The 15,939-nt window shown below is 41.7% G+C and overlaps 1 long non-coding RNA gene across 1 annotated transcript; it reads left to right on the forward strand.

Moving 5' to 3' along the window:
* The first annotated feature begins 432 nt into the window (after positions 1 to 432).
* On the forward strand, positions 433 to 14,464 carry LOC110713089. The gene is made up of 2 exons (XR_002509757.1): positions 433 to 2,095; positions 12,994 to 14,464. It is a non-coding gene; the product is annotated as an uncharacterized LOC110713089 (long non-coding RNA).
* Positions 14,465 to 15,939: the final 1,475 nt, after the last annotated feature.

Here is a 15,939-nt window from a genome sequence, read left to right on the forward strand (position 1 = left end):
TTATCACAAAGAAACTTGTGAGGAAACTAAAGAACAAGAAAGGAGGTGGCAGTGATGATGATGTCATCGATGAAGAGAAACTCCCTTGGCAAATATGGCCTAGCATATCGAAGGATGATTGGGAGGCTTTCGTTCATCAAAAATGTAAAAAAGAAGAAATTGTAAGTTTAAAGAACTCTGATGAAAATTGTGTTGTAATTTATCGTCTTTTTTATTAGTAATAAAACTAACATATATATCTTTTTATGTAGGAAATGAGGGAGCAGAATTCCAGGAATCACTAGTAGAAAAACAGAAATAGGCAACCCCCCTATGGCAACGGTTCATGAAAACCGTTGCCAACTCTACCCCTTTTTTTTTTTTTTTTTAAATTGGCAACGGTTCAATTGATTAAATTATTATTTATTTTTTAAAAAAAGGGGTAGAGGTTGGCAACGGTTAACCGTTGCCAATTAAAAAAAAAAAAACCCGTATATATACATGATTTCCTTTCTGCGCTCTCTTTCTCTTCTCCTTCCCCTATTCCCCCTGTTTCTCTGAATCTCCCTAACCTCTTTGAATCTCTTTCTCTTCTCCTTCCCCTTCTGTTTCTCCTTCCCGTTTCTCCTTCCCCTTCTGTTTCTCCTTCCCGTTTCTCCTTCCCCTTCTGTTTCTCCTTCCCCTTATTTCTCGTCTTTCTCGCCTTTTTGGGGTAATTCAGATCCGTATTTTTTTGGGGTACGAATTGCGGAAAGGAGGAGGCGAAATACGAGGCAAGAGGTTAAGTTAAGTTATTTTTTGTCTTTAATATTTCATTCGGTTATTAGATTTTGTCAAATAATTTTACAGTTTTTTTGGTCAAAATTGGGAAAAATCGAACAAAAAAACCCTAAATTTCGAATTTGGGAGTTTTCAATTCGGTCCATTATTCTTGAAATTGTTTGTTCCATGTTGTTATGCTATGTTTAAGGAGTGTTTTGCAACAAATTTCATGAAAAATGGTTAAGTATTAAACCTTGTATGAGCATGTCTTTGTTCGAGTTCGTTCTTTGTATAAAGGTAAGAAATTTGTTTTACTAGAGTCCTTTCAACTCTGATTGATGGATGGAATACGAATACTCGAAATATAGCTCGTTTCGTGGTGTTGAGTTGGGGGTGATAATGTGAATGTAAATCATGGTTATTGGGTCTTAGAGTACCCCTAATTGGTTTAGGAAAAAGCTGTGGATTGTCAAGATAAGTGAGAAATGTGTGTTGCTGAATTTGCTATCAACTACGGTTGAATGTTATCAGCTGGTTTTGTTGATGTGAAATTCCTCTTGATATCTTATCATTTACACTCTTTAATTATTGCGTTTAAGGTGGTTATGGGACGTGGAGCTGTCCACTGCGCTAATTTATGCATCCATATGCACAAAGAAAGAGACACATTTATTAGAATTAGACGCGTAACCATATTGTAGCTTATGCACTGTTTCCCTGATGGTGGATTTTAAGAACAAGGCTCTAGATGCTTTGTTTATGTTAGATTAAAAACAAATCAGGATCATGCAGCAGACAAACTAAATACGGAGGATGGTGACGCCTTTATTGATTCTTTTTATTTAAATGCAAGCAGTAAGTTCAACACTATGTTCATTTAATCTAGTTTCAGAAACATAATGTTGCACTTATTTGGATTTGGATCTTTTACATTAAACTCAATTTTATACTGTGAATTTAATAATAGCTCTCTTGTTATATCCTGCATACATCCAAGATTCATGACTTGCAATAGGAAAAGTTAGGTTTTGGGGCTTGAAAACTCTCTGATGCTAAACAAATAATTCTGTGAGATATTGGGAGAAAGGGAAGATAAAATGACATGAAGGTTACACAAGTTATCTTTATAATCTTTCCATTGTTATCCTCGAGATCAACTAGGAGTTTCTCCAAGTAGTTATATGACTCGGGTTGGATCTGGTTAAAGGGCAAACAAAAATGGGTCTGATTGCAGTTATTTCTGACAAACCTTGTGAATATTAGTTAAATTGCTTAATCTCATTTTTCTTTTCAGGTTCTGAGTCCCTGGCTGATAAATGGTGAACATTGAATTTAAGTGTCGTTACTCTTGTTGGTATCCACTTACTGCATAAAAAACAGTAGAGGAAGAAATGGTGTCCTTCCAACAAGTGTATTATTCCGATAGAGGGTTCAGAATTATTACAGAGCTAATTCTTCAGTAAGGTCAAGTGATCGGAATGCCTAGGTGGAGGCCGCTTCCGATCAGTAATATCAAGGTACAATTGATATTACAGCTTAATCTTAACTGAACCCTTCGGGTCGAACCCAATCGAATCTCCGATCCGAGACATCGAATTAATCCGGAAGGATTTAATGAGTCGACAGAGTTTTACGAATACAGACGTCGGATATCGAGCCTAGGGCGTCGATACCGAGCGTCAAAAAATCACAAGCGACAAGGATGAGCATAGTCGTAGCTAGGCTAGGCTAGCTCATCACAAGCCTAGGCGCACCATGGTGTGCTAGGCGCGCCATGCGTGCTAGGTGCACTAGGCTGCCCATCGCAGCACCACCTACGTGTGTGCGTGCCTTCGTATGGCACAACAGCACAGCAGCGTGCGTGCATGGATGCTAGGCACTATCGCAGCACTATCGCACCATCGCATGGCTAGGCCAGTGCATGTGTGCGTGTGCTTGTGCCTTAGCATATCGCAGCCCTAGCATGATGCTAGGCGCCATCGCAGCACCCTAACACCACGCACAGCACCATCGCAGTGCTAGGCGCATGCGTGTGTGCCTAGCACCAGCACCAAGCACAGCCATCGCAGTGCTAGGCACTGGAGCATGTGCGTATGTGTGCCTCGCACCAAGCACAGCCATCGCAGTGCTAGGCTCTGGCGCATGTGCGTGTGCGTGTGTGTGCCTCGTACTAAGCACAGCCATCGTAGTGCTAGGCATTGGCGCATGTGCGTGTGCGTGTGTGTGTCTCGTATCAAGCCAAGCATAGTAGTGCTAGGCACTGGCTGATGCGTGTGTGAGGGATGCATGATGCGCAACATGGATGGTGCGAAGGAAGGGGCCAGCATGCGTGGCTCGCTAGCAGCACGCATGCTGGCTGTGCTAGCGATGGCGCGCGCGAGGAGGAGTGTGCGTGGGCTGCTGGGGCCAGTGCCAGCACTAGGTGCTAGCAGCGCCAGCACACAAGCACCAGCACCAGCCCAGCAGCAGCATGCACTGGCTGGCTGGGTGGGTGCTGGGCAGCAAGGGACTGCTAGCTGGCACGCTAGCTGGCAGCCAGCTAGCCCTCCCCTAACTCGGTTTGTTCAAGGGAGTGGGGACCAAGTCTAGCCCTTGGGGAGCAAGGCAATGGTCCCCCCCATGGGATATGGTCCTCACCTAACCCATTCTCTCCTCTTGCCACTTGTTGGCTTGTGATTGCTTTTGCCTAATTATTTATTTTGGAATTAAATAAATTATTGCAATTGCACATGATCCCACATTGATCATGAAAAGGGGTTTCAAGTCCCCATTCTCTATAAATACCCACTTGGTTGGGATTTTGAGAATACAACCTTGAGTGGAATTAAAAAGGCAACTCTAAGAAAGAGTAAACCTTTGATTCGTAAAACTCATAGTTATTTTGTCTGGGCCTCGACTAACCTTCGAGGCTTAGGACGCTCGGGTCGGGTTCGTGGGTACGAACCGTCGGAGATCTCGTGCTTTCGGGATTTTGAAGTAAGAACTCTTTGGGAGCGAAGCACGGGTCAAAGGTATAATTCTTGTCATTAATCTTGTACGATTAAGTTTATTATGCTTGTTTAATTGCTTTAATTAAGGGGCGGGTCTTGGTGGGTTTCCTTCCGCGTAGTGCCGGGTCACTACGAAACCCTACAGCGGTATCGGAGTCACGCTCCTTTTAATTTTTGCAATTATTGTTTAATTAAGGTGTTTTAAAGAATTTAATTTTCTGGTTCATGTTCATCTAATTAGATTAGATGCTCGTTTTAATTAATTTTAAAACTCGATTTTATTATCGATTTGGCTGTGAATTTTGGGTGGAATCGACATTTTGGAACTGTTTCAAACCTTATAGGGTTGTCCAGAAGCCAAATTCGAAACCAGAAACCCATTTTTTCTGGGGTTTTTCATTTTTAACGAAAGTTTTAATTCCTTTTAAGCCTTGATTAATACAAGCATTACAAGGTTAGATTAAATGCACATTTGCATCACTAATCTAGTAGTTTTAAAATATCCTTGAGCATAATAATGGAATGTTTATTAGTGCTTAAGTTGATATACCAAGTAATCACATAAACTAGTTTTTCACAATTTTGCAAATAAATTGCAATAAGGTGTGAAAACTTGTTGTGATTTTGTTTTTTAAGTTCCCAAGTAATGTTAAAGTTCTAATCTTTAAATGTTTAAATGATTGGAACCCTAACCCTAAATTCCATGTTGAACAAAGTTTGGATTTTTCATGTTTTGGTTGATTAAAATCCATCAAAGTTCAATTACTTGTGAGTAAAATTTGATTAATTTTCATATTGGAAGATGTAATCTTGGTATTTTACACAAGTATGCAAGTTGGAAAATTTTATCATTGGATGATTAATCTAACTCTCCAACTCCCTTTTGTCAAATCAATGATTAATTTGCATATTGGCAAGATTAATTTTGGACATAGCTCATTTTTATTTTAAGCATAAAATTTGACCTAATTTTTGTTCAAAATTGAAATTTTGGATAAATTTAGGCTTGTGCACCAATTAAAATAAAATTGTTTAAGTTAGACTTAACATTTGTTTTTCCCTCAAAATTAATTCTAAAATTTGATTTAGAATTGATTATTGTCGCACACAAATCGGAATCAAATTTCGAGTAAAAATGCACGCAAAACGATGCAAAACCGCAAGCGACACCAAGGCTAGCCGGGCTGCCTAGCAGCCCACATGTTGGCTGCCTGTGGTGCGCGTTGGCATAGCATCGTTGGTGCGTGGCAGTGTGGCAATGGGAGGGATGTGCTGCCGTGGTGCTAAGTGCATGGCAAGGCTGCTGGAACTGCTTGTGCATGCTGCTGGGCAGCGAGGAAGCAAGCCCCAGCCAGCCTGCCAGACGCTGCCAGGCACCAGCTAGCAAGCATGCGCAGCATGCGTAGCGAGCTACTAGTGCTAGCTGGCGCAGCATGCCATGCTAGGCATGGATGCTGGCACACAGCACAGCTTGCGCAGCATGGGTTGCCTAGCACCATGGGTTGCCTAGCACCATGATGCCATTTTGCTTAACGTTGAGCTATGATTTTGCGATTTTTCCTGTGTTAATAATTTTGATTAATTATTTTAACGAGGCTAAAAACCTCGATTTTCGATTTTGCAAAATTTTGACAAATTACGGGTTATGCCGACTTAATTAATCGGATTAATTAAGTACGGATGCGGAATTTAGTGGGAGCTTAATTAAATGCGTTAGCATTTTGCGTTTAGAAATAATGGATTAAACCACTTTGACTAGTTTTAATTAGGCACGTTAATTGGATTAACGACCTAAGTTAGTTACTAGTTTTGTGTGTTTAATTATGTATTTCGTAAAATTGCATGGGCCGTTCACAAATAGTGAACGGGTGAATGAAAGATTGTTTTCAAAACAGGTTGTTTGAAAATGGCAACTAGTGGGGCCCGACTAGGATAGAAAATACGGACTGCGTTCCGTTATGTATTTTTGTAAATCTAAATACGGTCTGCGAACCGTTAAGTATTTTTGTTCTATTTAGATTAATCTTAGTCGTTCTAGCTAGCTTCTTTATTTCATTTTGGCCAAGATGTCTCAAGACGGCGTTTCGATGAAGACGAGCCGAGATGAAGACCCATGGAAATTGAAGATTTCAAGGGGTCATGCTAGTTGCCAAATGCATCTAATTTTTATGCCTTATATATTGTTATTATATATATGTTTGCTAGATGCTTGTCTAGGATTTCTATGGCGTTGTGATGATTAGTTAAGTTCACTTAAATCAACCAACATAGAAACCCTAGGTCCCTTAATAATATTAAGCTAAAATTTTCCATTCCAAGTACAACACTTACCGAACTAATGCGCGTACGTGATGGATTACGCCAAAGCGAGGCATCACTACTTCCCTAGGAACGTAAGAAATACTAGGTATACAAGTTGTCTTGGTTAAGCTCAACGATATCAGTAAGGAGTCCTTAGATGTCGTGGCAAAAGAGATAAAATGTCAAGTGTGCATTAGATGCGACATTTTATCAAACCGAGAGTAGCTTGGAGCTATTAGCAATTGGATTGCTTACCTTAAGATATTTAATGGTTAAGACAAGTCAAAGCATGCTTAGCCATTTCTTGATCTTTGGGATCTCGGAATCATTTTATTCTCGCCCATAAGGGAAAATCTTAAAATGCGTGGATAAAATGTTCAATAAGTGTGAATAAGTGCATAAACGCTTTAAAATTCAACTTATTGATGTATGAATGGTTTTTCACTTCAAATTCTTTCAATTGTAGAAACATGTCTGCAAGTAACTCGAACAACAACCAAATGTGCCTAGAACTCCCCGATAAGTTAGCCATCAAGCTTAACTTAACAAACCTTGATGAATGGGAAGAAGAACTCAGGAAAACTCTCCGGAGTTGTTCCAAGGAGTATGTTCTGGATACTTCCCTCCCAACTCTCTGTTCCAAGACCCTCTTGAGTGACGAAACTTATTGTGCATGGTCGAAAGACTGCAAATTAGTGTCACAACTCATGGCTAACTCCATCCCGGAAGAATGGAAAGAAAAACTTCCATTCTCCTTCCCAGATTTGTTCCTTGGAGAACTAAGGGATGTTGTCGGTATGAGATTCTCTAAGAGTTTCAACGACAACAATGATGGACTCTTGTTTGAAGTGACTAGGTCACATACGGACATGAATGTAAAGTCGTCGGATCAAAGTTGTCTTGCGAAAGAGAGGTTCCATCTTTGTCTACGGTCTGCAACACTAAGTTGAGACCGGGTATGCCCCTCCGACTCCATGTGGCAAGAATGACTAGGCTCTTCAAGCACATGGAACTTCTCGGAATTCCACTAGGAGATGGAATGGCTGGTCATATTTTGCTCACTTCACTACACTCAGGATATGATGCATTAAGGGAATATATTTCTGATTCAAAAGAGACACATTCCTTAAAGAATGTGGTGGAGCTTTTGTACCGGGCCAACTCATTTGGGGCAACCAAAAGACCAACAAGAAGGAGGGATCTCAAGGTTAAGGCTAAGATGCGTTGCTTCTTCTGTGGCGGGCAAGGCCACTTCAAGAGAGAATGCAAGCTCTTTCGGGAGGAGGAGGAGAGGAATGGAGTATCCACCTCAGGTATCCTCCTTAAACACTTGTGGATTAAGCTTATCATAAGGTATTGGATACTAAGTATGACTCACTTAATGTTACCTTTTTCAGGGACCAAGTGAGAAGCTTATCAAGTGTTGGTGCATGAACAAAAGACGACGAAGATGGTTTTTCGGTCGTGCTTGCATGCACTATTTTGTCTATGATATGTAATTAAACTATCCCTAGTTTTATCATGCTTTGAACATACTATGATCCATTGTGTTGGACACCTAGGAATTTCAAATGTGAAACTTTTAACAATAGTTGTTTCAAGTTTACAAATTTATGTTCAATTAAAATGCATGTTTTACATATGAAAAAAGTTGATACCACAAGGCTAAGACCATCGAGTCGAATCAAACCTACTTGTGGCATTGTCGTCTTGGCCACATTAACATCAAACGCATCAAGAAACTTCTTCAAGAAGGTGTTCTTGACTCATTTGACTTAGAGTTATTTGAAAATTGCGAAGGATGCTTATTAGGCAAGATGATCAAACAGCCATTCTCCAAGTTGGGAGAAAGGGCAAGTAACTTATTAGGTCTAATACACACGGATGTATGTGGACCTATGAGCACACCCGCAAGGCAAGGTTACCGATATTTTATAACTTTCACCGACGATTATAGTAGATATGGCTATATCTACTTAATGTCGCATAAATCTGAATCCTTTGAAAAATTCAAAGAATTTCAGAAAGAGGTTGAAAATCAACTTGGCAAGAAAATTAAAGCACTTCGATCGGATCGGGGTGGCGAATATTTGAGCCATGAATTCGACGATCACTTGAAAGAATGTGGCATTCTTTTAGAGTTGACACCTCCCGGAACTCCTCAATGGAACGGAGTGTCCGAAAGGAGGAATCGGACCTTGTTAGACATGGTTCGGTCAATGATGGGTCTTAGTGAACTCCCTATCTCGTTCTGGGGACATGCGCTACAAACAGCAGCACTAACACTAAATAGAGCTCCATCAAAAGCTGTTGAAAAGACTCCATATGAAGTTGTCTTTTCTCAAGATTTGGGGATGCGAAGCATATGTCAAACGATTAATTACGGACAAACTTCACCCCAAATCGGATAAGTGTTTCTTTGTGGGATATCCAAAAGAAACCAAAGGGTATTACTTCTACAATAAATCCGAGAACAAAGTATTTGTTGCTCGTGATGGTGTCTTTTTGGAGAAGGATCACCTTTCCAAAATGACAAGTGGGAGGAAAATCGAACTCGACGAAGTTCGAGAGGACGAGCAACAATGTCAACCTGACAAAACTGACAATCTAGATACTTTAGAAGCATTTGGGAAGATTGGTCAGAGTCAAACAGACAATGTAAATGCTCAACCAATTACCCTACGTAGGTCGCAACGGCAAAGATCTCAACCAGACAGATACCTCGGTATTGTCTTAACTAATGATCAGGACATCCTAGTTATGGATGATAATGAGCCAGCGACATACAAACAAGCTATGACGAGCCCCGACTCTGCCAAATGGCAAGATGCCATGAAATCCGAGATGGACTCCATGTCTGAAAATCAAGTCTGGGACTTGGTGAATTTGCCCGAGGGTTATACACCCATTGGTTGCAAATGGATCTTCAAAATGAAGACAGACAAAGATGGAAATGTATCGATATACAAAGCTAGACTGGTGGCAAAAGGTTATAGACAAGTCCACGGGATTGACTATGATGAAACTTTTTCACCAGTTACAATGCTAAAGTCCGTCCGGATTATCCTAGCGATTGCTGCATATTACGATTACGAAATATGGCAAATGGATGTCAAAACCGCCTTCCTTAAATGGAATTTTGGAAGAAACTGTGTACATGACACAGCCAGAAGGTTTTGTCGATCTAGGCAACGCTGGAAAGGTTTGCAAGATGAAGAAGTCCATTTATGGACTAAATCAAGCCAGCAGGAGTTGGAATCTGCGATTTGATGAAGCCATCAGCAAGTTTGGTTTTATCAAGATGAGTCTTGTGTATACAAGAAGGTCAGTGGGAGTGATATTGCATTCCTAGTCCTGTATGTCGATGACATACTCCTCATTGGAAACAACACAAAATTATTGGAGTCCGTAAAGGACTGGTTAAGAAAGTGCTTTTCAATGAAGGACTTAGGAGAGGCACAGTACATATTGGGCATCAAGATCTACCGGGATAGATCGAAGAGGATGATTGGATTAAGCCAGAGTACTTACATTAATAAGGTACTGGCTCGATTCAACATGGAAAATGCCAAAAGAGGGCATTTACCCATGTCCCATGGCATAACTCTCAGCAAGAAACAGTGTCCACAGACACCTGTTGAGCGAGAAAGAATGAATCAGATCCCATATGCTTCGCTAATCGGATCGATCATGTATGCCATGATATGTACAAGGCCGGATGTATCGTATGCCCTGAGTGCAACGAGTCGATACCAATCAAACCCAGGAGAGGCGCATTGGACTGCGGCCAAAAACATCCTTAAGTACTTGAAAAGGAACAAGGATAAATTCCTGGTATATGGAGGTCACAAAGAACTGGTTGTTGAAGGTTACACCGACGCTAGCTTCCAGACTGACAGAGACAACTTCAAGTCACAGTCGGGATATGTATTCTGTCGGAATGGAGGAGCGTTCAGCTAGAAGAGTGCCAAGCAGAGCACTACTGCAGACTCTACAACTGAAGCCGAGTAAGGAAGCTGTTTGGATTCGCAAGTTCATTAGTGAACTTGGTGTTGTACCCTCAATCAAGGGACCGATAGATCTCTATTGTGATAATAATGGAGCTATCGCTCAGGCCAGGGAGCCGAGAGAGCACCAGAAGGTCAAACATGTGCAACGGCGATTTCACATGATAAGGGAATGGAAATCCGAAGGTGAAATCAGAATTTGTAAGATCGGCACGGATGATAATGTAGCCGATCCTTTGACTAAACCTTTGCCTCAAGTGAAACACAACAAACACGTTGAGGCAATGAGAATCAAGCATGTTGGAGACTGGCTTTGATGTTCCTGTACAAGTGTTTTAATTAACTAGGGTTGATTTAATGTAAAACACTGTACTAAAACCATTCATTAATGGAGTAATTAATTTTATGTAATATTATCATTCACTCCATTACTATTTAATTGTGGTTTAGAATTAAATAATGAGTCCATTCGATTTACTGAAATATTCAAAACAGGGTATCAAGACCATGTGTTGGATAAAGAAACACCTGTTAAGTGAACATTGAATATTAAATCGAAAAGTATCCCTAATCGAGGTCATCTAACAGATGGACGATTGATGATCGCAATAGATTAGTGTGTAGTATGATTTACAGCACCGTTTCTTGTGCTGCGAGGACGTGACAGTCATAAATCATTTACACAGGTACAGTTTAGAACTGTACTGGATAAGACCTATGAGAGTACTTTAAGAAAATTTAACTTTTGTCATAAGTACATTTCTCATTATGGCTATCGGAACTTAATTCCTCAGACCATGAGTACTGTGAAGTTTTCTTGTTTGAGTACTAGGCTCTTTGATGTTTCCAAACGTCTGCCGTAACTGGGGATCATAACGGGAACACTCGGGAGTCTATGTCCTCTTAGTAAGAAGAACTTACTATACAAGACTGGGATTGTCCCCCTACTAAAATAGGGAAAATGTTTTGTTGTTTAAAAGGCCGCTCGAAGAGTGAGACTGTAAAATGCATGGCCATGCTCAGATGGATTTTAGAAATCATCTGCTTATTGACAGTCGAGCTCGGAGATCGAGAAACACTTCTGAACGTAATAAGGATGACAAGGAATCTTACCTTATAGTTCACGAAGAAACATTAAGTGACAAAGGAAATGAGCTATACACAATATGCACACTTATCCAGAAGGACAAGTGGGAGATTGAAAGGAATGGTGTCCTTCCAACAAGTGTATTATTCCGATAAAGGGTTCAGAATTATTACAGATCTAATTCTTCAGTAAGGTCAAGTGATCGGAATGCCTAGGTGGAGGCCGCTTCCGATCAGTAATATCAAGGTACAATTGATATTACAGCTTAATCTTAACTGAACCCTTTGGGTCGAACCCAATCGAATCTCCGATCCAAGACGTCGAATTAATCCGGAAGGATTTAATGAGTCGACAGAGTTTTACGAATACAGACGTCGGATATCGAGCCTAGGGCGTCGATACCGAGCGTCGCAAAATCACAAGCGACAAGTATGAGCATAGTCGTAGCTAGGCTAGGCTAGCTCATCACAAGCCTAGGTGCACCATGGTGTGCTAGGCGCGCCATGCGTGCTAGGTGCACTAGGCTGCCCAACGCAGCACCACCTACGTGTGTGCGTGCCTTCGCATGGCACAACAGCACAGCAGCGTGCGTGCATGGATGCTAGGCACTATCGCAGCACTATCGCACCATCGCATGGCTAGGGCAGTGCATGTGTGCGTGTGCTTGTGCCTTAGCATATCGCAGCTCTAGCATGATGCTAGGCGCCATCGCAGCACCCTAGCACCACGCACAGCACCATCGCAGTGCTAGGCGCATGCGTGTGTGCGTGTGTGCCTAGCACCAGCACCAAGCACAGCCATCGCAGTGCTAGGCACTGGAGCATGTGCGTGTGTGTGCCTCGCACCAAGCACAGCCATCGCAGTGCTAGGCACTGGCGCATGTGCGTGTGCGTGTGTGTGCCTCGCACCAAGCACAGCCATCGTAGTGCTAGGCACTAGCGCATGTGCGTGTGCGTGTGTGTGCCTCGTATCAAGCCAAGCATAGCAGTGCTAGGCACTGGCTGATGCGTGTGCGAGGGATGCATGGTGCGCAACATGGATGGTGCGAAGGAAGGGGCCAGCATGCGTGGCTCGCTAGCAGCACGCATGCTGGCTGTGCTAGCGATGGCGCGCGCGAGGAGGAGTGTGCGTGGGCTGCTGGGGCCAGTGCCAGCACTAGGTGCTAGCAGCGCCCAGCGCCAGCACACAAGCACCAACACCAACCCAGCAGCAGCATGCACTGGCTGGCTGGCTGGGTGCTGGGCAGCAAGGGACTGCTAGCTGGCAGCCAGCTAGCCCTCCCCTAACTCGGTTTGTTCAAGGGAGTGGGGACCAAGTCAAGCCCTTGGGGAGCAAGGCAATGGTCCCCCCCATGGGATATGGTCCTCACCTAACCCATTCTCTCCTTTTGCCACTTGTTGGCTTGTGATTGCTTTTGCCTAATTATTTATTTTGGAATTAAATAAATTATTGCAATTGCACATGATCCCACATTGATCATGAAAAGGGGTTTCAAGTCCCCATTCTCTATAAATACCCACTTGGTTGGGATTTTGAGAATACAACCTTGAGTGGAATTAAAAAGGCAACTCTAAGAAAGAGTAAACCTTTGATTCGTAAAACTCATAGTTATTTTGTCCGGGCCTCGACTAACCTTCGAGGCTTAGGACGCTCGGGTCGGGTTCGTGGGTACGAACCGTCGGAGATCTCGTGCTTTCGGGATTTTGAAGTAAGAGCTCTTTGGGAGCGAAGCACACGTCAAAGGTATAATTCTTGTCCTTAATCTTGTACGATTAAGTTTATTATGCTTGTTTAATTGCTTTAATTAAGGGGCGGGTCTTGGTGGGTTTCCTTCCGCGTAGTGCCGGGTCACTACGAAACCCTACAGGTATCCACTTACTGCTTAAAAAACAGTGGAGGAAGAAATTGAGGATGGCGATGAATTCAGACCATTTAATTCAAACTAGAGGTTAACTTCTTCTGATATTTTGATGGAAAGTATGTATCTTCATTTAAAATAACTATTATCCCTTTTTGCTTATATTACCAGGTTAGATAGATTATACTATTAATACTATACATTACAAAATCAAGCTTCTGATGTTGCTACAATACATTGATCCGATGGTAAATATTATTATGAGAATTTAAATCTACTGGTGAACTGCATAAGAGAGCTGATAAAAAGCTACGGGTACAAAGGATAATGATGTAGACGAGTTTCGAGCTCGTATACCACGACGGCTTAATGACTACTAGTTGAGCCGCTGACATATACACATGCCTTTATTTTATCTGTTGGGAGAAGCATTTGGTTCTGATATGATCTTTCAAAAATGTAGGGTTTGCTTTAAATGTTGAAACAAGTTCAGAACTTTTATGTTGCTTTGTTATGCTTGCTGGTCTTTATACTTGTTTATGAAACTTAGAATTGGAAAATAGTTAAGAGCACAAACATGATGTGTGAGGTGTGACGACAACAAAGTTGATACTTTCTCCAGTTATTAATTCAGCCTTTTACTTAGAACTTTTAAGAAGATCTTGAAAATTATTTAAAGATTAATTGGGGTTGTGGTGGTTGATTTTGCAATATAGTGAGTCCCTTTTTCGTGGTCTGATTTTGCAATATAGAGTCCCTAAGATCTCAATGATTTAATTTGAGAGATCATTCTTGTTACTAAATCTAAATGATGAAGGGACTTAGCTGATTTTGAAATGGCATGTTTGATTTGCTAACATTATTGAGGTAACAAACAGGATTTCATTTCTTGTGATCAAATTACAATCTCTCTGATGGATTTAAGATGTCACTCATGATTGGTTCAATGTGTACACAAACCTCAAGCCTTCAAAAATATGAGCTTTGTCCTTTGCCATCCGGTTCTCCATGGTTGACTGATTTCCTTTAAATTTTTATTTTTATTTTTGCTGTGTATGGGTTATGTTGCTGAGGTGGTGAAATGGGGAGGATGGTATAAGCTATTCTATAACATTTGTATGTGGAGTATTTTGACAAATTTTCGGGATTTCTTTCCGGTTTGCTGCTATCACTGTTGTTGCTGTTACTGCTATCCCTGCTGCTGCTGTCCCTGCTTGTTGTCGCTGCTTTTCTTTGCATGCTGATGCTGTCTGCCTGCTGCTGCTGCTGATTCTGGAGGTTTCTGCCCATGCTGCTGTTATTCTTTCTTTTTTTTTTTCTGGCTTGTTGCTGTTTGTAACCTCCAAGTTTGGAGGGGTTTGTATTTTTTTCACGTAGCGTATTTATTTGTGTATGAGGACACGGTGCGGCTGTACTTTATGAGGGCTTGCCCTTTTTTCTTTTAGTAATAATATCCCTTTCTTACCTACCAAAAAAAAAATGATTACCTCCTAAAATGTTGCCTTTGAGATTATTACCTAAAATGATTACCGTTGCCAATTATTTAAAAAAAAAAAACAAAAGGTCAATGGCAACGGTTAACCGTTGCCAATGGGTAAATGGCAACGGTTAACCGTTGCCAATTATTTAAAAAAAAAAATGGTCAATGGCAACGGTTAACCGTTGCCAATTATTTTAAAAAAATGGTCAATGGCAACGGTTAACCGTTGCCAATTGCTTGAGTTGGCAACGGTTAACCGTTGCCAATTGCTTGAGTTGGCAACGGTTTTGAACCGTTGCCAATTATTTTGGGATTTGGCAACCCTCAAATACGCAACGGTTCAATACCGTTGCCTTTGAGAGGGTTTGAACCGTTGCCAATTTGCCCTTTTCGTGTAGTGAATGCATTGCAAAAGCAATACCACCATCATATGGGAGCAATGACGTATGATGGATGGAGGGATACGTGGGTGAGTGAAGGAGTATACCCCACTGCGCTTCTAGGGTCCTCCACAGCGTCGTCTGACTCCACGACCAGTACTTTGGTGATTCGTGCTAGGGATTTCTTTTGCTCTATGCATTCGCGGGACAAGAAGACCGGAAAATGGTCCATCAAGGCTCTGGAAACCAAAGAAATGACAGATAAGCTAGTAAGCAACTATAAACTAGTGAACTAACTTATTCATTTGCATGTATATCACTATATATAAACACTGACTTCATGTTGCCATTTTGTTTTTGCTACAGCTTGAGTACACTGGAGAGCTTGTTAAAGGCAAGCTCGTCCCGACGGTAGAGAAGGACCCCTTCACCTTGGCTATGGGAAAGCCCTACCATCCGGGACGGGTATTAGGTGCTGGGGGGGGGGGGGGGAGCTTGCTAAGATGGGAGAAGGTAATGGGTCCCGAATATACCAAATCTGGAAGATCCCGAGCAAGTGTGAACTCGCCACAGAACTTCGATGCCACAGTGGCTTCAATTAAAGAACAAGTGCGCAATGAGATGCGCGAAGAGTTCAATGCATGGGCGAAGCAATTGAATTTGCCGACCTTGCCCTTTTCCTCGACAACACCGGCCGACTCAAGTAGCCACCCACGAAGAGAAGGAGAACAGGAGGTAAATGATTAGAATTCAACTCTATAAGTTTTGATATGTTGAGTTACGTGGGTACGGTTCTAATTAATGTTTCACTATCAATACACTGTTGCAGATTGGTACTCCTTCACATGCGAACTCAAGGGGGCTTGACACTCCGACACCTCATCATTTTCCTATTCTACAGGTGATTTTGTGCTTACTTGTTTGGATAATGATATTTGTTTTTGGATTGTGTTGTGAAATGGTTAAGTTGGCTGTGAAATGGTCAAGTTCGCTGTGTTATGTTGTTAGTATGCTTTGTTGATGTCATGTGTTGTTCTTGTTTGCTCTTCCTTCTCATTCTCCTCTTCCTTCTCTTTCTCCTTCTCCTTCTCCTTC

The sequence above is a fragment of the Chenopodium quinoa genome, unplaced genomic scaffold (genome assembly GCF_001683475.1).
Source record: "Chenopodium quinoa cultivar QQ74 unplaced genomic scaffold, ASM168347v1, whole genome shotgun sequence".
In the NCBI taxonomy this organism is placed as follows: Eukaryota; Viridiplantae; Streptophyta; class Magnoliopsida; order Caryophyllales; family Amaranthaceae; genus Chenopodium; species Chenopodium quinoa.